This window comes from Equus przewalskii, chromosome X (genome assembly GCF_037783145.1).
Source record: "Equus przewalskii isolate Varuska chromosome X, EquPr2, whole genome shotgun sequence".
NCBI lineage: Eukaryota > Metazoa > Chordata > Mammalia > Perissodactyla > Equidae > Equus > Equus przewalskii.
The window spans coordinates 57315165-57338685 of NC_091863.1; the positions used below are offsets into that span (position 1 = coordinate 57315165).

The 23521-nt window shown below is 43.8% G+C and overlaps 1 long non-coding RNA gene across 1 annotated transcript in view; it reads right to left on the minus strand.

Moving 5' to 3' along the window:
- The window catches only part of LOC139081138 (uncharacterized), a 106664-nt gene that overhangs the window by 20221 nt on the left and 62922 nt on the right, over nucleotides 1-23521 (minus strand). The window lies entirely within an intron of this gene.

Consider the following 23521-nt stretch of genomic DNA (forward strand, 5'->3'; position numbering starts at 1 on the left):
GCCTTTTTAACAGACCAAACTGGCATAAAACTTCGCCCCATATCACTTTAAGAGATGATTTATTAGGTTTTGAAATACAGAAAAATATAAAGAAGAAATAAAAGACCTATAATTGAATGCCCAGATAAACTCCCAATGGCAGTATTTTTAATAATAAAATAAATACACGCATATGGCTGGAAAATTCAAACAAAATAGAAGGGCATAAAAATAAATGTTTCCCTTCACCATCCTGCTCCTCAGTTTTCCTCCTCAAAGTTAAAGGAATTAAACAAAATTAAACAATAATCTCTTGTGTATTCTTCCAGAAACATGTTTATATATATGCTAGCATCTGTTTACTCCATAATATCGATACGGGCTCGGCAAGCCAGAGTCAAAAGAAAGATTTCTTGGACTCTCACGGTCTGGTAGTAGTGCTCCTTTATTCAGAGAATAGTATAGGGACAGGACCCATGGGCAGTGAAGAGCTGCAATGTGTTGAGGGTTAGGGCTAAATTTATAAGACATGGGTACGTGACTTATTTTTACTAGACAAAGGAAAGATGATGTGAAAAGTCATTAAATGGTATCAGTGCACATGGGGTCTGGTTATCGTGTGGTCTATAACTTTAGATATGAATCGGGTCATATAGATGGGCATGTAGGCCAGGACGCCTTGAGCTTCTCTCCCTAGGGCAGCCTTGATCCACATCAGTATCACCTCAAAAGCTCTAGACAACAATGCAGTCTGACAATTCTTTTCCTAAATCAAGATGATAGGAGAAAACTAATGATAATGTTTAACTCTATCTGAGCCTTGTGCTCTTAGAGAGCAGAGATAGTTGAGAAACCCTCTCATCCTTTTGTGTTTTGAGAAATGGCTAACCACAAAGGGCCACACTGCCCTCATATATTCCACTCCACTCTTCCTCATAACTCAGATGAAATTTGCTGTCCACCCTTCCTCATGGCTCCCTTGTTTATCTGCCTCTATAAAACCCAGGCCCCCTTTTTTTCTTTGAGACATTCTTCCACAGAAACGAACATTCTCCCTATTGCAATAGGCTGAACAAAAGCATCTCCTTAATTGTCCAGTGCATTTTGTCTTTCACATTAACGTCAAAGAAAAATTATCTTGACACTTCTTAAGGAACAGTAAAGAAGACTTTATTCAAGGGACTACTGCAATGGGGCTTTGCGGTAGGAGGGAGAGATTGGGTTCATCCCAAAATAAAGCAAGGACAAGTGGGGATTTATAGCCAAGCAGCAGGGTGGGGGTCAGTGGGTAGAAAATTACTAAGAGGAAGCATCACGGGTAAGGGAGGATTCTGATTTGACAGGATTCTTGCTGAAGGCAGGCCAGGGTGATCAGATACCAAAGGTGAGGAATGAAGAATTCAATTGGTAAAGGGTGATCATATATTGAGTGTGGGGGATACTTGCTAAACAGATTTGGCAAGATTTTTGCTAAAATTGGGGGCTGCAAAGACAGACACACAAGTCCAAAAGTTGAAGCCTAGTTGGGAAGAGGGTTCAGAGGAGCCTGACTAAAGTTTAGTCAGGGATGAAGTCTTTGTCACTAACAACTGAGGAATTCTGCTTTCTTTCTATAAGCAAAGAATACACCCTAACCCCAACATTAGGCCAAAATCTGTGTGTAACTTTTACTCTTGGCTCCTCCCAATTTCCAGCATTAAACTGCAAGAAGTGAGGTGCCAAGGAATCCTTTGGGTTTCTGACCAGGACTTCCAAATCACTAAAGATGCATCTTCAGATCTTTTAACACTGTCATTTATCCATAATAACTCTCTAAAAATGGTTACTGACCAGCAAGTCCAATATCTCTCAGCAAAGAGTAATAAAAATTATCACTATTTTTACAGGTTTTTCCTGCAATTTATTTCCCTCTATTTTTTAATATTATTCCTACAACCCCAGATCCAGTCCTTCAATATTCCCTTGTGCCATCATTTTTTCTCTCTTTATTGGCAATGACAATAAAAGTCTATGTAGCATGATAGAAAGAGTACAGGGCTTGGAGCCTAGTCCAAATTCTAGTACTTCCTTAGATGCCAACATAAATGAAGAAGGAAGAATTATCCAGAAATGGAAGTTGCCAAGGTTATCTCTGATGGTAGGGGAACAACAACAAGGGGTCTCATGGCAATAGCACTCTGGTCTCATTGTTTCTATCTTTGCCTACAAACAGTCTGTTCTTGTCAGAATTACCACAGTGATCCAGCTAATGACTAGATGATGTAATTTTGCTCCTCTCCTGAAATTGCAATGACTTCCCATCTCACTGTGAATAAAACCCAAGGTCCTCGTCATCACCTGCAAGGCTGTGTGTAATCTCTCACTCCGATTCTCTGCCATCATCTCCTAGCATTCTAACTACCTCACACTCATTACAGGCACACTGGTCTTCTTGTTGTTCTTAAAACCTGTCTCAGGGATTTATATTTGTTGTTCCTCCTACCTGAACATTTTCCCCCAGATAATCACACGGCTCATTCTCTCACTTTCTTCAAATTCTTTCTCAAATGTCACTTCCTCAAAAAGGGCTTCCTTGATGGCCCTAATGGGGTTCAGGGCAGGCCCCCCCAAGATGCGCCAGTCTGGTATGTGGATTATTTCGAGCTGAAGACAATAAAAGCTCAGACTTAGCAAGAACATTTGACCTTTCCTCCCCTAACTGACTAAAAGAAATTTAAAATAAAGACCTGTCCCCAGGGCAGGCCATCACCATAGATAACTCTGGGTTCCAGTAGACTGGGAGGATCCTTGCTAAGCTCACTCTTATCAAAGTTCTATTTACCAAACATTTGCTTTTCCATTTCCATGTGGGTTGCCTTTGTGGGGGACCGGCATTGGCCACCCCAAGATATGTCTCTTTGGCATGAGGATTATTTGGGGCTGGTTAGTTTTAACAAACTGCAGACAGGAAAGGAACTCTGAGAAGCAGAGTCTACTTACCCTTTGTTAAGAGACATTTACATTGTAAAGGAAATCTCCATCTGTAAAGGTGTCTCCCTCTGTACCAGGAAGAAGGGGGATGACCTTATCTCTAGAAACTCTTATCAATACAGAATGCAAGGACTTAAATCTGCTTTATAATCTTATTCCTATTTATTGTGCTTGTCTGGTAACCTCCTGTAACTGACTTCCCCCACCGCCAACATCCTCCTTTGTCTTTAGCTGAAGATGATATTTAGGGTGGGGGCTTCAACCATTTTGGCGAGTTGCTCAGGTTGCCTGAGCCTCTCCCATGTATACATGTTATAAAGCTTTGTTTAATTTTCTCCTGTTATTCTGTCTCATGTGAATTTAATTCATTCTCCAGCCAGAAGAACCCAGAGAGGGTAGAGGAAATGCCTTCCTCCCCTATACTTTCTTCCCCTTTGAAGCCGGAAATTACTACTCCAAACTTCCTCCTTGTCTGTAGCTGAAGATACTTAAACAGGCAGCCTCAGTCAGTTGGCTGAATTATTCAGATTCCCCTTAGTTTCTCCCATGTATACATGCTATTAAAGTTTGTTTGATTTTCTCCTGCTAACCTGCCTTTTTAATTATTTGATGAGCCATAAGAACCTTAAGGAAAGGGGGGGGAATTCTCCCACTTCCCCAACAGTCCTATATAAGAGATAAATGCCCATACTATGTATCCTGCAATATATTTTATATTCTCACTGATTTATTTAGTGTTTATTTCTTCCATTGGAATGCAAGATCCATGTGGGCAGAAGATTTTATTTATTTTCGTTCTTGTTGTACTGTAGCACCTGGAACCGCAACTGGCACGTGGCAAGCAATCAATAAAAATATGTTGAGTGAGTAAATGGAATGAAGGATTAGCATTACATTGTCTCTTCTCTAAATGTACAAACTTACCTTTAAAATTCATTAGCAGTTGTCTTGTGTTTCCTGGAACAAGGGCAAGAACCCTGTGTTCTCTGGGTCCCAGTTCCCAGCTCTGTGAAAGAAGAGGCTGGATGCACCACACCTGTGCTTTTTCTTTCATCCAAAGTCCAACAGGGGTGGGGCTCACCAGGGGGAAGAGAAGGGAGCTGGAACCCTGAGTCCCAAAAGACCGGGGGCCCACTGCGATCACTGTTTTCCATGGGCACAGACCCCACACCAGGGCCAGTGGCAAAAAGAGAGCACCCACATGGGGATAGAGAGTCTGGGGGAGGGGGTGCCGAGGGACCAGAGGGTCCTTCCCTTTCTGTTTCAAGAAAACATACAACTCCTCAGTAGCTCAGTACTTATGAAACAGCCTAGAAACAAGAAGACTCAGAAACCAAACAATGGAAATGACCAGGCAGCTAAAACAAAGCATTTCCTTATTTTTTTTCCCGAGTTTCTCTTAAACATCTCTGCGTGTCACTGAGCTCAGTAAATGTAGAATCCACAGGACATTTTCCCATGCTTTTCTCCCCTTCCTTCCTGTGTCACTTCCCCTCGCATACATAGGAGAAAGAGCAGCAGGGATGGACAAAAGGGGCAGCCTTGCTCAGTGCCCTTTATGTTGATTGCCAAGGTCAATGGAAACTAAACCACAAACACAGGTTTGAAGAAGGACACAACTTGGCCCTCTGCATGAGTAGGAGAAGAAAGAAAAAGCTTTTCAGAACAACTGAACTTTTGCCATTTTTTGAGACCCCAAGACCCACACCACATCACCACAACCAGCTAGAGAAACGGGGCCAAGTTCACATGCAACTTCTGATCAGAACAACCACTAAAGATTCAACAGTGAGTTCTGGGGTCCCAGCCCACTACTTTGAGAACCCCTGGACTCAGGAAGGGGAGCCTCACCTCTCCTTGAAGCCCTAGAAGTTGCCCAATTCTCACTGAGATGACAAGATGTGATGACTCCTGGGGGTCATCCACATCCTTGACCATGCCTGCCTGACCTGAAGAGGGGGCACCAATTGCTTCCCCAGGCTAACTTCCCAACCAGCCAGACCTGATGCCTCCAGAAATGTCCGCAGGATAGTGCCTGCAGCATAGGACTATCCCTGGGTCCCTGAGACGGGCTCTGCTGGGTTTCCACAGCCCCTGGCTTCCTTTAGCCTGGGAATAACTCCGTGGGTCCGAATCTTCTTGAGCACTTGCCTGCCTAGCTAGGCTGTGAGCTCTTAGAGGGCAGGGGCCACGCCCCGCTTGTTTACTGTCTGGTTCCCAGTAACTCGGTCACTATTTGTTGAATTACTGGTGTAGCCAGGAGAATCAGTGGTTCCTGGTGAGGTGGTCAAGTTAGAGCCCCAGCTCAAGCACTTGGTAGTCAGACATGCTTGTGATCTCTTCTCCTGTGGCGTGAGTGCGTGCGTGCGTGAGAGTGTGGTGTGTGTGTGTGTGCATGTGTGTGTGTGTGTCCTATGTTCCCCCAGGAGAACCCAGAAGCTCCCTGAGGGTGGGTTTCACAAACTGGTTTTAGTTCATGCCACAACTCTGCTCCTTAGGGGTCTGGCTCTCCTCTTCATCGTCCCTACTCCTGCCCAGGAAAGATCCCTCCTGAGAAGGTCCCCCGCTCTTCCCTGCCTCAAGCTCCTCCAATCCCAGCTCTATGTGACCTTGGACAAGTCCCTGCTTCCTTGTCTGGAAAGTGGAGAGGTTGGGCTACATGGAGGGCAGGAGCCAATCAGTGCCACAGTTGCTCATCTCCACGATGTCTCAACACTGTTGCCTCCTGAACACCTTGGGGATGGGGAGCAGGGACCTGAGAGCTACAGACCCCACTCTCCCAACACTGTGACTTGAGTTGTGGTGATGAAGATGTCTGTTTCCCATCCAGATACCTCTGGGACAAACAGCATGCTCAGCCAGACCCAAGCCTGCACCAGAAGAAACAAGGCTCAGAGACAGTAGGAAACAGATATCTGACTGTAAAGATAGTTAAGACCAGCAACCACTTACCAAGGAATGTTGTGGGTCTCCTTTTCCTGGAAATCATGGGAACATGGAAGCTGATAGGCCGCCGAGATTATCTGGTCCAGCCCCTTCATTGTATAGATAAGGAAACTGAGACCCACGGGGACGAAGTTGCCTGCCCAGGGTCACAAAGCAGCATGACAAAAGTTCAGAGACCCAGACCTGCTGCCAGGGCTCTCTGGCCAGAGTAGATTCCATTTCTCCAAGCTGAGAGGCCTCCTTCAACGACAAGACAGCCCGGCTGATTCTCTGGAGTGTTTCTCTGCACAGCTGAGGACTCCCTGAGGCCCTCAGAAGGTAAATGGCTTATGAAAGGGAAGGGTGAGTCCAGAGGCCCCTGTCCTCAGGATGCCCGAGCCCAGGCTGCTCCCTGGACACTGCCTTGCCTCCTCTGAGGACAAGAAAGACCACTGTCACTCTGGAGTGTCTGACGGGTGCTCCTGCCTGGGGTCCAGGATCTCGCCTCAAAGACTCACCTGTACTTCCAGCCCATCTACCTTCCAGAAGGCCCCTCACTCAGGTAGTCAGTCAGTCGGTCGCCCTGTGAGGAACACCTTCCAAATGGCTCTGGGTGAGGCTCAGCTGGGTTGGGTCACAGATATCCAGAGCCAAGGACCCCGCACTCAGGGAACTTCCAAGTGAAGGGGACCCTGAGGCACACGCACCCAAGAGCAGACACTTGGGAGGAGAGAAATGGACCCAGGAGGCCAGAGGAGGTGGGATTGCATGGATCTTTGACTGATGCTGGGTAGGACCTGGACTAGGAGATGGGGAGTGGGTGGAGGCTGGAGGCCTTCCCTGCCTCCTTCCGAAAGCTTTCCTTCACCTTTCTGGAGGCAGGACAGGTGGAGGTGGCAGAGTGTGGTTGTCGGGGCACACAAAATTAAGAGTCTGAAGTCCTGACGTGAGTTACCAGCCTGGCCCAGTGCCTCAGTAGCTGGGTGACCTTGAGCTCTTCATTTCACTGCTTTGAATCTCACTCTCCTCATCTCAAAATTTGGGAACTAATAATGCCTCATATAGCTCAAGGCAGAGCTCACAGGAGGTCTCAGGAAGAGCCCAGGGGTCAATGGTTTCCAAGAAAATGTCCATTCCTTGTTATTTCTGCATATTGTGGGGACCCACTCGGAACCCCAGAGTTGGTATAAAGATTATCTTAAGCTGAAGACATTTGGGATTCAATAGATAACAGGGGGGAAAAATCTTCTTGCTGCTTCCCTTATCTGACTAAAAGCAGCAACTTCTGGGAAATGAGGCTGCCACGAATTCCTTCTCAGAGCAGATCCACTCCCAGAAGGCAGACCGTGAGTAAAATCTACCCCAAATCCCTTCTCTAGGGGAGTTTTGTGCCCCTGAAGGAGACAGAAAGACCACTCACAGCTGTAGAGAAAAACATCATCACAAACTTTCCTATTATCTGTTTGTTCTCCTGAAAGCCCATTTATCGCTCCAAAAAGTCATTTGTTTTCCAGCAAGAGACTGTCTCTCCATGCCTCACCTATTGAGATGGTGTAGAAGCCCCGGATTCTGACCACCCCTTTGAGCGGTTGTCACTGAGTTCTCCCGCGTGCACATGTGCATAAACTCTGCTTGGTTTTCTCCTGTTAGTCTGTCTTTTATCAGTTTAATTCACAGGCTCCAGCCATGGAACTTAAGAGATGGAAGAAAAGTTATTCCCCCCTGCAATATTCAGAAAGGGGAACCCAAAGTTTAATGTGTGGACTTTATTTAGATCCTGACTCAAATAAACTGTACAAAACAAACAAACAAATGAGCAACCCTTCATGACATTGATGAGGCATTGACATTGATGAGTTTGAACACTGCCCTGGTATTTGATGATATTACGGAATTCTTGTTAATCACGTTAGGTGTTATAATGACGCTGTAGTTGTGTTAAAAAGAGAATTCTTATGTTTCACTGCTACATAGTGAAATACAGATACAACGATGTGATATCTGTTGATAAGTACATTAGGAGTTGATAATTGTTGATGCCGGGTGATGTGCACAGGAGGGCTCACTATGCTATTCTACTTGTGTATAGGCTTGAAATTTTCCATAACAAAAAGTTTTCAATATGAAATAGAAAAGGGTGGATCAAGGAGGTATTTACTCCAATGTGGCTTATCTGTCCAACTTTGGAAGATTTTTCATTATAGAGAAAAACAATCACAAATTTAAGAAAATGTGTGATTTGTGAGCACCAGCAGCATGGTTGGCAGTGGCTTATGACTGGAGATAGCGATTTCGCCCCCTCGTTTCAGCCCCCTCATTAGGCAGCATCTGTGCTGCTCCTCTCAGCCTGTGGCAGCCCGTTTGGTTGCTAGGCAACGGAATCCAGAAGCCAGAAGTCCTTTTCTTAGGAGGGAAAAAGGGGGAAAGAGGGAGAGAAGCAAGGTTGGGGGAGGTAGAAAGTAGTTGCCAGGGGAAGGCTTGTCCCCGCCTGGGGGCCTGGCCCAGGGGGAGAGATGGGGCTTGGGGGTCCCTTGTTGGATTTCGGTTTCCTACAGCCCCCTCTTTCCGTGGTTTATTCCTGGGGGGCAGTTGTACTGTCAGAGCTTGAGGCCCCACAGAAGGGGTGGGGGAATGCGCGCATGTGCACCTCCTGTGAGGACCAGCGGGCCCTGTGATTAAGTAAGTTACCAGTTAGCACCCATTCACACAGTCAGCATTCTGGACAGGCCTCTCCTAGGGGACACTCCTGAACACTTATTAAGTTAAAAAATTCTAGGAGAGCAGCTCATCAAATGGAAAACCTGCACTGGTGACCACCCTGAGCTGGGGCCATCCAGGAAGGCAGGAGGGCAGGAGGCTTCTTCTTTGGGGTGGAGAAACCTGTTCCTGCTGTCCTTTGGGGAGGGGAAGCAGAAGCTGCTGGTGCTGCACAGTGGGCTGGCAGTCTCATGGACGCTGACTGTGTTGAGGAGCCCTGTGTTCTGGCATTGGTTCAGACTCAGCTGTCACTGAAAGGCTGTGTGGCCCTGAGCCTGTCTCTGACTCTCAGTTTCCAGATCTCTAGAAGCGAGGAGTTTTCTTGTATGGTCCCTTGCCTCCCTTCAGGCTCAGCTGGGCTGGGATTACAATGCACCCCCACACCGGGCAGGAATTGCTCTCACCCAGGGTGAAAGGAGCCTGGCCCACCCCACTCCCACCCACCAGGCCAGACTGGAAAAACCTACACAGCCGGTGACCTCTGTCACTGGTCATTGGACAGTAAGGCACGTTCTACAGCCACCCTGCTGTGATCATGAGCTGTGTCCTGCTGGCCTGGGAGGCTGCATTCAGAGGGACTCCCAGCAGGCAGGATCGGGGTAAGGTCAGGTAGCTGCCCCAGAGATCAGCCTTTCAAGACCTGGCATCTGAAAGAGGAAGGATATCTTTCCTCAATGAGAAAAACGTCAGGCACGCTAGCAGTCAGGAGCTGAGAGAGAGCAGGGCCCAGACAGCCTTCTTTTTCTGCAGCATCTTTGCGGCTCCTGGTTGCTAGGAGCAGGCTCTTCTGTTGCTAAGCAACTGGAGCCTGGTGGATTAAAACCAATTTCCTGAGCTCACTGGAAGGGGGAGGGAGAGAAAGTGCAATGCAGATGCCCTCGGGAAGCTCATCCCTGCCTCCAAGCTTTGTTGGGGGATGTGGGTGGAGGCTGAAGGGAAGGTGAGGTGCAGCTGGGAGCTCATCCCTAGGGAGAAGGGGGTGTAGGGGGAGGGCCATGCACCAGGTACTCATTATAAAGACCAAAAGACTAAGAGTGAGACCGGCAATTAAGACGCCAATTAGAGCACTAATGAACGCTAATGCTGCTCCTTTTTGAAACCCCAGGAAAGGCCTGCAGTCCCAGGGGTGTTTCTGTGCCACCTAACCAAGCCAGATAGGACTGGGCAGGGTTTGTCCTCCAAAGATGGGAGGATCACTGCATTTTAGGGTCTGTGGGTCCCTAAGGGTCCCGGGGTCCAACCTCTTGTTGAATGACAAGGCCCTCGACACGTGGCCCGCTGCTCTCTGCTTAGATAATAACCCCAGGATGACAGGGAACTCACTTCCTCCTGCGACAGCCCTTTCTGTATCTTACCCTTGCAGAGCGCTTTGTCCAGTTAGCCCAAGTCAGTGTCCCTGCGGCTCTTTCACTCGAGGGCCGAGGGAGCTAGTCTAATCTGCCTTGCCGTAGGACCTGTGGCCTCTCTCTTTTGTGAGCCCCATGCCCCACCTCTTGCCACTTCTCAGGGGACAGACTGGGTGGCGGCCTCACCAGGAGTTAGTGCCCTCTGATCCCCACCCCCTGCCTGGTCTTGAGCCTTCTTAGGGGGATAGCCCATAAGGATGCACAAATTTACAAAGAGTGTCCAGGACCCAGTTCCTGCCCCAGAGTCCTTTTTCTCTCACCACCCTGCTCTGGTGAGGACCTCCGGGCCCAAGGCAGGGTTTTGAGTCAGATGGAAAAAAGAAATCTATGTGGGGGGTGTTTAAAAACTTAGAGAGGCTTCCAGTTCTGGAATGGGGATGTGATGAGCCCTGTAGACCCATTTTCTAGTAAAACAACCATAACTGGTGAAATTTATTACATTTATTGAAAATTGTCTTAATGTCATCCAGCAAATGGAGCAACATTTATTCAGGAAATTCTAATAAGACTTGGCAAGAGCATCAAGAGTCTGTGGCATTTGAACCATGATTTGTTCCCAGTCCTGCCCACCCTCAGCCTGGTCTTCAGCTTTCTTAAGGGGCAAACCACTTGGATGGGTAAGTTTACAAAGTGTGTCCAGGACCCAATCCTGCTCCAGAGTCAGGTCTTGTCCCATTGCCATATTCAGGCAGAGACCTCCTGGCCCAGGACCCTTTCAGTGCGCAGGTTTTTCTCCCTCTGGTGGGATTTCTGTTTTAGGAAGAGCTGGTTGACATCAGAGTTGGAAGGCAATGGGCCTTCTCCCTGCTGAGCATCTGTGCCCTGATCCTGAATGTCTTCAGGCCTCAACTCCTGCTTCCTGATCAGGACTGCTCCCTGCACTTGGGCCTGTGTGAGCGTTGTCTAGCTCTGCCCGGCTGACAGACCACCTTCCCCATGCAGATACCCCTCAGTGATCAAGGGCACGTTCAGTTGGACTGAATAGACATTTTCCTTTTCTTTATAACACTCTCCATCATGCAACATGTTTTCCACATTATTTTGTTTTTCTGTTTCTCCCCACTATAAGTTCCATGAGGGTTGAGATTTTTTTCTTGTTTTGCTTATTGCCATATCTCAGTGTGTAGAATAGGCCTGACACTTAGTAGGTATTCAATAAATGCATCCTGAATAATGAATATTATCTTACATATATAGATAAGCTCTTTATACACTCATATGGCATGATAGCCAAGCTAAATTGCTGACTGAAAAGAAGCAAGGTACAGATGTATGTATCATATAGTACCTTTTGTGTGGGAGGACAAAAGGGAAATCTATGAAAGAGAAATTTATTTTTGTAAATGCCCAGAATGTCATTGGGAAGATAAACCAGTAACAATGGTTGACTCAGGGCAGGAGAGTTGGGTGGCCAAAAGGACAGGCATAAGATACATACTTTTCATGGTGTACCTTTTTTTTAATTGAGTTTATGATAATTTACAATCTTGTGAAATTTCAGTTGTACATTATTGTTTGTCAGTCGTGTTGTAGGTGCACCCCTTCACCCCTTTTGTGCCTTTTGAATTTTGTACTATTAGCATGTATTACTTAAATGTTTTTGTTAAAAATTTAAAGCTTAGAAAGACTCTTAAAACCTCAAAAATAAAAGCCAACTCATTGAATCATCTTCAAGAACTTCAAGCACTAATATTTGTCTGTCAGCTTTCCAGACTCTAGTCATATGGGCCTATGTCATAGGATCCTCTAACTGCCACTCTTTTAGGCAGTCTATATGTAATTATCATTGATAACTGATAACTTGCCCATGTCAAGTTGTTATGTTCAAACAGACAAATTCATATTATGTGCCAAACATTTTCGGCTGCATTAGTTGCAATCAGCAGGACCTCATTCTCTCATTCTCTTCTATCAAAAGCTTGCCAATCTTTTCCCTTTCTGCAACATGAGATAAGCTCTCTCATTCATTGCTCTTGGGAGCATAAATTAGTATGGTTTTTCCCAAAGGTGGTGTATCAATATGTACTATAGCTTAAAAGCATTCATCCTCATGAGCATCCACTTCTAGACAGCTTAAAGAAAATATTACAAATATGGATCATATTTTATGTATAAGGATATTTGTCATCGTGTTGTTTATAATGGGAAAATATTTGAAATCATATAAATGTCCAATAAGAGGAAAATGATATTAAAATAAATTATGGCATGGCCATGTGATAGAACATCATGCAGCCATTAAAAATATCATGTTTTGTGGGAAACTGGATTTAATCTAACCTTACTGAAAAATGTTGAAGGATGTGATTAATTATATGTACTAGATACAGTGTCAGTGGCAACAGTAGGAATTATGAAAAACAAAACATCAGAATAAGCCTGATAAAGAATTATGAAAGAACAGATGCCAGAGTAAGTGCAAAGAAGAATTATGAAAAATAGGTCTTCAGAATAAAGTCAATGTAATAACTGATGTAAATTGAATATTGGCTGAGTGTTTACCAAAAGTAGGATGATGTATAACAGCTATGGCTTTAATTCCACATAAATATAGCTGAAAATCCACTAAATTTTGCAGTCATTTGCTGGCTACCTGCATGCATTCAAGCTAGTTACTTTGTTCAATGATAAAATCTGTTAATTCTATATTTATAAACTGGTGCATTTCTTTGGGTCTTACTTTCTTTTTTACCCCTTAATAATTTAGCAATGAGGATAGGATTCCTTGCATGAGGTCTTCTTCTAGATGAATTTGTCAGAGGATTTGTGGCCACTTTTGATAGGGTGAGACTCTGACTGTTTGCTGAAAAGTTTCCTTTTAATTATTTTGCCTCAGTGGGATTGGGTTCCTGGGGAGAATTCCAAGCTCTCACAGCAAAATTTGAGTTACTATTGAGCAAAATAGGTAATACGGGTTCTTAGATCTCATCTGGTTCACCATTAGCTTCAACGGTAGAAAAATATGGGAAGCCTGGATTGTTGCCAGCAGGTCTCTCTCTTAAAAGGCTGATTTCAGTTTGCCATGTTTGGGATGGGGATACTTATGAAAACCCTGTATTTCAATGGCCAGAGAAAGGCTCTTTCAAAGTAGACAAATTGGTGTACTTACAGGGATTTCTAGAAAAACTCCATCCAACCAAATGGATTATTGGTATTTCTGAGATGAATATCTCTCAGGAAATAAATGCAAAAATGAATTGGATATCCATAAACGATGAATTAATGTACTGGAGGAAGTGATTAAGAAACTGAAAGCTCTTGCTCTTTCTCCAGGTTTGCAATCCTTCTCTACTCTTGCTCCTTCTGCTCCCTCTGTTTCCTTTTACCATTTCTTGCTTCAATCTAGGACCTCGGAGAAGGGGAGTTATGAACTCCTGGATGGATGGTTTTCAATGGCTATGGGACCCAGAGATGACTTCCTTTCGGAAGGGAGCAAATTGCCAGCCTTATTCAAATGTCCTGATGTGGGCTGCCCAAGTCTCAATTTCACCTCTGAGACTCAGAAAACCAAACATACAAAGCATCGTTAGGAAAGTGGAAATGATTAAAAGGAAACCACAAGGAGTCATTAAGAATTTCTATAAGAGACTGTGCCTTAGAATGAAGGCACTGGATTGGCAAGTGGCTGCCCTGGTAATTGCAAGAAAAAGAATAATAATAAAAAAAACGCAGTCAGGCTACTAAGTGGCAACATGGGAATGGAAATTACAATGCCTCGCAAACCTCCTTATTTTTCATCTCAACGTGAAGTAAATCAATCCTACCCCTTTGGAGCTCCAAAGAATCAAATGCCTCTTAGAAGTTATTCAGGACTACTGGGAAGACCACAAATGGTAACAGTCCCACATGTCCTTTTACCAGCTGATATTACAATCTTAAGAGCTCCTTTCCAGTGCTCCAGGAAGATCTGTAAAATTTTGCCGAGGTGCCTATGGAGTGTTTTCAATCTACAGCCTTATGCATGGGGATGTACACTGGTTGCTGTATAAACTGTTGCTTCTGGCTGACTTTGCTTGACTAATGGAATAAGCACAATGTGACTGTATTAGTTTCGTAGGGATGCTATAACAAAGTACCACAAACTGCATGGCTTAAAACAACAGAAATTTATTTTCTCATAGCTCTGGAGCATAGAAGTCTGAAATAAAGCTGTCGGCAGAGTCATGCTCTCTTTGAGACTCTGAGTAGAATTCTTCCTTGCTTCTTCCTAGCTTCTGGTGGTGGCTGTCAATCCTTGGCACCCTTAGCTTACAACTGCATCATTCCAATTTCTGCCTCTGTCCCCACATGACATTCTCTCTGTGTGTCTCTGTTTTCACAGGGTGCTGTCCTCTTCATAAAAGGACATCAGTCATATTGAATTAGAGCTCACCCTTCACTTGATAACATCTGCAAAAACCTTAATTCCAAATAAGGTCACGTTCACAGGTACCAGGGGTTAGGAGTTCTAGATACCTTTTTTGGGGACACAATTAAACCCATAATAGGGACAAAATAATAACTCTCATCATCAGGGAGTACCGTGGCTTCAGGAAGCCTACTGTTTGCCTCCTCCAACAACTCAGACTTCTTTTTGTGCCTTGGAAACTCAACACAAGGGATGATGATGGCAATCCTTGAAGTCTTTCTGCAGAAGGTGAGCTGGAAGAAACTATGATGCTGTACTCAGAAGCTGGATGAATCCCCACTGACTTTCACAGTAGTTTACTGAGGTGTTATCTAAATTACAAGAATGGACCCGAGGCAGATTAGAAAAACCCTTGGTCCTTTCCGCTTTTGTGGCAGCCTTTTTGTCTCGAACTCAAGGACAAGTTAGGGAAAAAGTAGTTGGATGGCAAGGACAGTTTCTCAGGTATTGACAGCAGCAGCAACTCAGTTTGGGGAAAATATGGAGAAAGATAAAGAAGACAAAAAGAAACTTAAGACCTCAGTGTTAGCTTCTCAGTTAGAATCATTCATAAAGGGAATCCTCCTCTGGAGCCATCAACACGTAAGAGGGAGTCCCCTAATGTAAAGTCAATATGTTACTATTATAAGAAGACAGAGCACTGGAAAAATGAATGCCAGAAGAGATTGAGGAAAATGCAGGGATGGAAACTAACTCTGAAGCTTTACAACCGCCTCAAAGAGATTATCCCACAGGAAATAACCGGCAAATGGTGCAAACTAATAAGCAAAATTAGCATAATGGGGGAACCTTGGAGCTGAGAATGGGAGAAATTTATATGTCTGTTTCTTTTCCCTGCTTTAATCTTTCCCTGACTGTTCTTGTGGATACTGGAGGCACACAGTCTGCGCTTTCTAATGACTTTTCTTGTTTTTCCTCAACCCATAAAAATATACAAGTTGTGGGTATCTATGGACAACCTTCTACCTGTTCTTTCTCCTCTGAATTTTCTGTGCAAATAAGTCATCTGTTTGAGGAATCTGCCTTTCTCTTGTCTCCTTTTGTGCCTGTTAATCTGATGGGAAGGGATCTTGTGTGTAAGCTAAGGGTTACCATATTCTGTACTCTGGGTGACGTTTTTTGGGGTGCTCAGGGTACAAAGCACTTGAGTTGGTAAATACGTTCTTCTGAAACAAAAGAGGGGACAGGAGAGAGTGACAGTATTGAAACTGGCAAACAACCATTGATGATTAAGTATCTAGGTACTAAAGTTTTTTCCTTTTTGCAATTACTGATTATAGCTTTTAGCTGTTTAACCCACCCATTATTTACTGTGCTGCTTAGGCAACATGCTATGACTCCCACCAGGCTCCTATAGATAACATCTCCCTGGAGCCTGGGTCACCATGGTAATGGGTGTGTGAGCTGTTTTTCAGGAATTAGAACTCCTTGTCCACTTCAGGCCGGTTGAGACCACCAACTCATCAACCAGGCCCATGCAGATGTCCGATAGGTGACCTTTTGACATCAAGAAGCTAAAAACTCCACCCTCAGATCATGCTAACGCCACCATTTTGTGAACATGGGTCCTGTGAAGAAGCATGAAGTCTGACTACGCTTGCGCAGATCATCAGTTACCTCACCTCTCCTCACCTATAATCACCTCTCTCCACATTTCAGACCACCTTGCCCCCCATCCCGTAAATATCCCTGAGTCCCTATTTTCGAGGAAGTGAATTTGAGGCTCATGATCTCGCTTCCTCACATGACTGCCTTGTGGTTAACCCCTCTCTCTACTGCAATCTCATCATCTCGGTGTTTGGTTTTCTGAGTGGCAGGCAAAAATAAATCTGGTTTGGTAACACTATCACCTGATGCTAGAAAAGCACTCTAAATTGTAGGAAATAGATTCATCTTTAGGAATTATGATTTAGGAATCCTAGGAACAAATGATACCTTTAATAGAAGGAGCCAATACCAGTGGTATAACTTACAACAAAAAACCATGGCCATGATCACAGTATCATCTCTCTCTAGCTCAAATACAAGAAATAGAACCTGTAAATAGAGAACAAGAATGACAGGACATAATAAAAAAGGAGCATTTGTCTTGTACATATGAAAAAGGAAGGAAAATTTGACATGAAAATTCAACTTATTATAGATTCATACATGATCTGAGAGAAATAAAGGAGTTAGTTATTCCTCTGACACCTGTTATATCCATCCATGCTACTATCTTAACCTCTATACCTATATCAATTAAATATTTTTCTGTAATAGACTTATTTTCAGCTTTCTTATCTCATCTTTAGCTGAGGAATCAAAGTTCCTCTTTCTGTTTATCTATGGAAGCTTTCAATATTTGTGGCAACCGATCTCTCAAAGATTTGCCTATTATATTCTCTAGACATTTATAAAAGAACTTGAATTTTCTCCACCTTGGAGGTCCATGCTGGTTCAATATGTGGATGATTTATTGATAACTGCTAAGACTTCACACACCTGCAAAGAAGATACTTTGGCTTTCTTAATATCTTTAGCTGCTGAAAATATAAAACTTCCCTAGATAAATTGCAGTATTGTCAAATTGAAGTCAAAAATTTGGGACACTTGATATTGGTCAACAGACAGAAGACAGTTCCATCCCAAAGTCAGCCTATTGACAAATGAAGCAATCTATCAAGAAAAAAAATAACTCCACCAACTTTAGGAGTTGATGAGGTTTTGCAGGCAACACATCTCTGCCTTTTCGGAAAAGACTAACCATCTCACTGAAATGTCATATGATGTATCACCAGAACTTTACTGTGGTCCAAAGAAGCTAGAGAAGCCCTTTAAACCCTTAAAGTAGCTGTGGTTTCCCAACCAGTATTAGGAGTGCCTAACTTTGACAAACCATTCCACCTTTTCTCTCATGAGACTAAGGGAGCTGTTAGTGGTGCACTTTCTTAAAAATTAGGCTCTGATTATAGGTTTATTGATTACTTTTCTGTGTTATTGGATTCTTTTGTTCTAGAGGTACCAAGATGTTTACAAGCCTTAGCAGCAGCTGGTCTTTTAGTTGAAAAGCCTCAGGCTTTGAGTCTGGAACATTTAACTTACTTACATGCACCTCATGCTGTTACTGCTATTTTATAAGTTCATAAGACACAACAGTTGTTATTGTGCCACCAGACTAGCTGTGAACAAGCCTTATCGTCTAATTCTAATGTTATTATAGTAAAGTGTAACCTTTTGAACCCAGCTACCCTGTTGCCAGATCCTGACCAAATAGGTGAACATGATTCTCTCATAGGTATAGAAGAAAATACTCAACCCTAGTCTAATTTATCTGATATTCCTATTCCGAATCCTGACTTAACATTGTTCACTAATAGAACTTGTGTGAGAGACACACGGGAAATAGAACAGCATCATATACAGTAGGCAGTCCTCATGAGATTTTAGAGGCTTATCCTCTCCCAAACATAAAATCAACCTAAGACATAGAACTCAACTCTTACACAAACTTTTAAATTAGCCACTGATCTTAAAGTGAATATCTATACTGATAGTAAATATGCATTGGGTGTCTGTCAGGCTGTGGGGAAAATGTGGAATAACAGAGGGAATTTTCTAACACCAGTGGGAACTAAAATGTCACATGAGAAATGTAATTGCTGACTTATTAGAGTCATCTCAACTTCTCCAACAGATTTCTGAAATTCATTGCAGAGGTCATACCAGACAACAGGGGGAAATACCTAAAGGAAATGGATTTGCACACCAAGCCACAGAAAGAGCTATCAAGGTTTGATTGGGGAAATTGAAACCCCATTACTTCTATCCAGGAACTCCTATTCACAATTTCAGAAATATGCAGCTCCACAAGATTTAGAAAATTGGAAACCAAGGGAGCTAAGAATACCACAAGAATATAGGAATTACACAATACGAGCATTCCTGTAGTTCAGTTGTTATATGCTTGGATGGCTTTTTCATGCCACCAACAAACTAATTCAAACAAAAGGAATATACCAAAACTCTAGGAATCTTACCACACTTGGAATAAGGATCAAACAATTCAGGAAATAACATAAAGGTGTGCTGCTTGTCAGAAAAATTATTTACAGAAAACACCTAAGGTAAGTCAAGGAAGCCTGCTGAGGACAATGTCACCTGGGATCTGGTAGCAAATGGACTTTATAGGCTGTCCTAGTCCTTTTGGGCTGCTATAACAGGATACCATCAACTGAGTGGCTTATGAACAACAGAAACTTATTTCTCACAGTTGTGGAGGCTGGAAAGTCCGAGATCAAGGCGCTGGTAGAGCAGTGTCAGGTAAGGGTCTACTTCCTGTTTCATAAACGGTTGTCTTCTTGCTGTGTCCTCTCATGGCAGAAGGGGCAAGAGAGCTTTCTTGGGTCTCTTTTATAATGTCACTAATTTCATTCATGAGGGCTCCACACTCATGAACTAATCACCTCCCAAAGGCCCTACTTCTAAATGCCATCACATCGGTGATTAGGTTTCAACATATGAATTTAGGGGGAACACATTCAGTCTATAGCATAGAGCTTCCACCTTCAGAAGGTAAGAGAAATTGATTAGTAATGTTATGTATGATGTCTAGATTGCCAGAAGTGTTTCTAGCTGCGAAAGCAGATGCTCAGTGTTTCAAGGACTTACTGAATTATAACATCTCAACCTTTGGAATTCCTCAATATCTGGTATCTAATAGAGAAAGTCATTTCATTTCTGCAGTAACTTAGGTGCTCTGTAAAAATCTAAAAGTACCAATAATTTACTATACTCCTTATCATCCTCAGTCTTCTGGACAAGGAGAACAAATGAACCATACTTTAAAGAATTCTTTGGCTGAATAATATCAAGCCACTGGCTTACAATGGCCCAGAGCTTCATCATTGGTTTTATTAAAAATAAGGTCAACTTCCTCTAGCAAGCATGGTATTTGTCCTTTGAGTTATTGTTCGGAAGATTTATGAATTTAGAGTTAAAGTCTAACTCCTTATCTGACAAAATGGAAAAAACTCGTGATCAAATCCAATACTTAAAGGGTTTGTTGTTTCTCTGGCCTAATTACACTGTTGTATGGCCAGATGCTAGAAAAATTCCCCTGAGGAGGTATGCCATTGATATCAACCAGGAAATAGAATCTATATCAAAGTGTTCCCACCACAAACTGGACTGTCATCGCTGTTATATAAATAAGCCAAAGATGGCCCTTATGTTTACTTCTTCACAGCAGGCTTGGACCATCAGCTCAAAAGCCTACCAGTGCTAAACTCAAATTTTTACACATTCAATTTTTTAAAAATACAGAGCAACTAAGCAGACTTTTAGCCATTTAGAGCCTGCCTGTTTTACATACCTCATGAAACTGTACCCGGCATCTGCTAGACATAGATAAAACAAAACCTGTAGCTATAAAACAACTCAAGCTGATGCTGCCTATTGAAACTCTCTGACCCAGAGGCTCCCCATCTTGCTGCTGAGTGACATCACTTAGACAAATAAGCCCCCTCTCCAATTCTTCTCTCCCCTGGGAGTTCTCTTGCCTTCTTCCCCTCTTGTGGTGGCGTGGTGTGGCTCTCTCTGGAAGGTCTCCTGCTGTGAGGGACTTCCCCTCTCATGTAACCTATCCAACTGCCACCCAAATTAAGCTCGTTGTGTGCTACTGTCACCTCATGGTCATATCTAAAAATCCTGAGCTCACAACAAGTGGTGATGACGACAGGATTCCTATGACGATCAAGGAATTGACCTGGGGTCTACTCCATCAGGAGAACAATCAATGGCAAACTGATCATGCAAAGTGATCAGGACTCAAAATTTGTCATGCCTCTAAGTCTGTTTGACATGGCATTGCTCTTTGCTGTACTTCACTCTATGTTTTTTCTGGTCTCCCCTTGTAGCTCATTAGCCTGACCAAGGGGTAGTGCCAATATTTGGGTGAACCCATGACATTAGAATTGACTTTTGTGGTCAGAGTTGCTGAGCTGCCAGAGGAAGATAAGCCCACCCACCTGGGTCCCTCACTAGACAGGTGCTAGAAGTTGTAAGACCTGTGGGTCTGAATAGGAAAAGAAGAGGAATGCATGCTTCTGGACTAAAGGAGGGCTTCCCCTGCCCCCATATCAAGCTATAGTAGGAAGAGGTTCCCTTAGCCAGGCTGGTGATTTGGGGTACTCTGACATAAGAGGATGTCCTTGTCATGGGGGCTGTTATGAGAAGCAAAGGAGCCCGTAAGGCAAACATTAGGCTGAGGCTGGTCTCCCAAATGCAGTTAGGGGAGAGCTCTTGCAAGCAGCTAGTATGCCTCTGCTCTTGTGATACTCATTTATGCTGTTGCAGATATTGTCATTCTAACTCTTCCCCAGAGGGATATGAAGATCCCAAGCCTTGGGTTGAGCTAGCTAAAGCATTTCCTAAAGTGACTAAAGGCAAGGAAATTTATGCCCCTGCCCCTTCCAGGACTCCAAAGGAGGTCATTGTCCTGTTGAACAGGTGCCTGAAATCACAAGACTCATGCTAGGCAGCTTCTTCCCAGCATGCCACCCAGAAAGAAGGTAGGAGCCCAAACTTCCTGGGGAGACAAGATGGAGGTGAAGACCCTGGGGAAGAGGACTGGGGCTTCCTAGAAGAAAAGGCAGCATAGTGTCACCACAACAGTGACTGGGATAATTTACCCTTTGCTTTACTGGTGACAACTCACAAAGTAATAAAGACAGAAAAAACAAAAGAGAAGGGCCAAGAAGCAGGAGCTAGTTTTCACTTTGTTGGGGAGACACATCCCTTCTTTCACCCTGAGGCATAGTTCCTTCTCAATGACCTAGCCCAGGAACCAGATAAAAAAGGGGCTGTCTGGGTGTATAGAATATACTTGGTGAGGAGCAAGCTCCACCTAATGAGGGCTGAAACTAAATAACTGGATGCCATAGTATGAGATGGAAAAATGGCATCCCTACTAAAGGATCCTGCACAATTTATATGGAAGGTTGTAATGAATCCCAGAGGAGGCCTTGGCCTTTGGTCCAAATTTATACCTTGTTGATAGGGATTTTTACAGCTTGAAAGGCTGCCCACTCTACATTAGGCCTTATAATGGCCCAGGCCAACTATCAGTGGAAAATGTTAGTCAAGGCCAACCATCTCCTCCACCAGTTGGTGATGTTGGAGTGGGCTTATCAAGCAATACAGGGTGTGTGGCATGATGACTTGGCAAGTCCACAGGAGGCTGAGTCCACTCAGTTGTTTCTCAGGAGAGCTCCTGACAAATATTAAGTCCTCTTTACTGGCAATGATGGCTAATGTTAAGGCATTAAAGAGGACATTTATGCCCTGGATTTAATAGAAACTCATGAAAGACAAACTCAGAGTCAAGTGTTGCCTGTTAATTTTGCAAACAATACCCAACTGGACCTTAATCAAAACTACTGTCAACAGCAAGGTCGCCTTCCTCCTAAGCCAAAAAAACCCCCCATTTGAGCATGAACCCTGAGAAAAACAAGAGAGGTTATACTGCATCCAAAGGGACAAGAAAGTCCCAAATTGGACGATCTCTGCTAAATCGGTGCAACAATTACAATACTTACTAGAGTTAGATTGCAACCCATTGTAGGCTTCCCCTTTGGAGGTTGCTTTAACTTCCACACCTGTTCCTTGTCTCTGCCGAGGACCTGCTCCTAAATAAGGATCTAGTGGTCATGTAAGTGCCCCCTTCTGGCAGAAAATCATCTTTTTACCACATTAACTATGGTTTAGGCTCCAAAAAATAAACAACTCTGGCTGACTCTCTGAGGGTCAACAATACGCTTTTTCCCACTTGCCTATGGGGTATTTAAATAGTCTTGCAATTGAACACCATCTTTGCAGACAGGACCTAAATGCCTGACCCACACTTGCAATAGAAACTCAGCTTTGGCATTGTATCAGTGACATCCTTCTCATTGGACATCATCAAGACTCTGTCTCACACGTCATTACAACCATAAACGAACATTTCACTGAGAAGAAATGGGCAATTGCCCCCCGTAAGATACAAGGCCCCTCTCCTCAGTCTGTTAAAATTTGAGGCTGTATTTGGAACTTAGAAGAGGAACTATTCCAAAACCAGTAAAAGATGAGAACTCTAACCTCCCACATTGGTGAGAGGTCCAACATTTGGTAAGAATGTTTGGATTTTGGTTTTGTAGGGGAGGAAGACATTTCCTCTACTGCTGGGAGCCACCCACCAGTCAGCTAAGCCTCTACCCAAGGACAACGGTCCAGGAGAGAGATGAGGGAACGCACGGCGGACCCTCAGAAGATGGCGGTCGGCTGCTCCTGTTCCTACTCATGCTACTAATCTTAACAATATTGCTCTTGATGTTCTTTTTCTGTACGTGGGGATATCTTGGGGAAAATCTCTCCAAGCAGGGAAAAGAAGATGATGTAACCTGGCCTTCTAGGGAAGGTTCAGGGAACAACAGCCTAAAGGGAAAAAACGTTCTGACCCCCTCCTGGAAAGGCGGAAAAGGGAATTCGGACAGCCCTCAAGGAGGAAGCCTTCTAGTAATCAGCCTCAAAAGAGAACATTCCCTCCTCAGGTCCTTCTAGGAGGTAGATATTATCCTAGGCCTGTTAAGACAGGAGGTAAATGGTGACACCCACCCAGGAGCAAAGGCATGCAAAAACTACCCCTTCCTAAGACAACTCATGATCCTGATAAAGTTGCAGAAAAATATCACAATATATTGACACAGAGGAAGTGGGATTATGATGAGGGTTGGGAACCCTATAAAACAGTTAATGGTGAAAGAAAAACCCCAAGCACTGTGCCTGTGTGGCTTTCGATCAGACAGAGCGGGGGGCCTGTATATACTTGGTCCCCTTATACTTTACAATACTTCTGCTTTTGTTATTACAGGAATAAAAATAAAATAGAGGCTTAGGGCCATTCAACCCATGGGGAACTGAATCTAGATGTTACACCCCATTTTACAATCAGTCTTAGACATCTAGACGTCTAGTAGACATATAAAAAAGGTCAATATCTATAATTAACAAAGGTTGCTTACTTCTCATAGACATACTGTGCTAATATTATAACAAG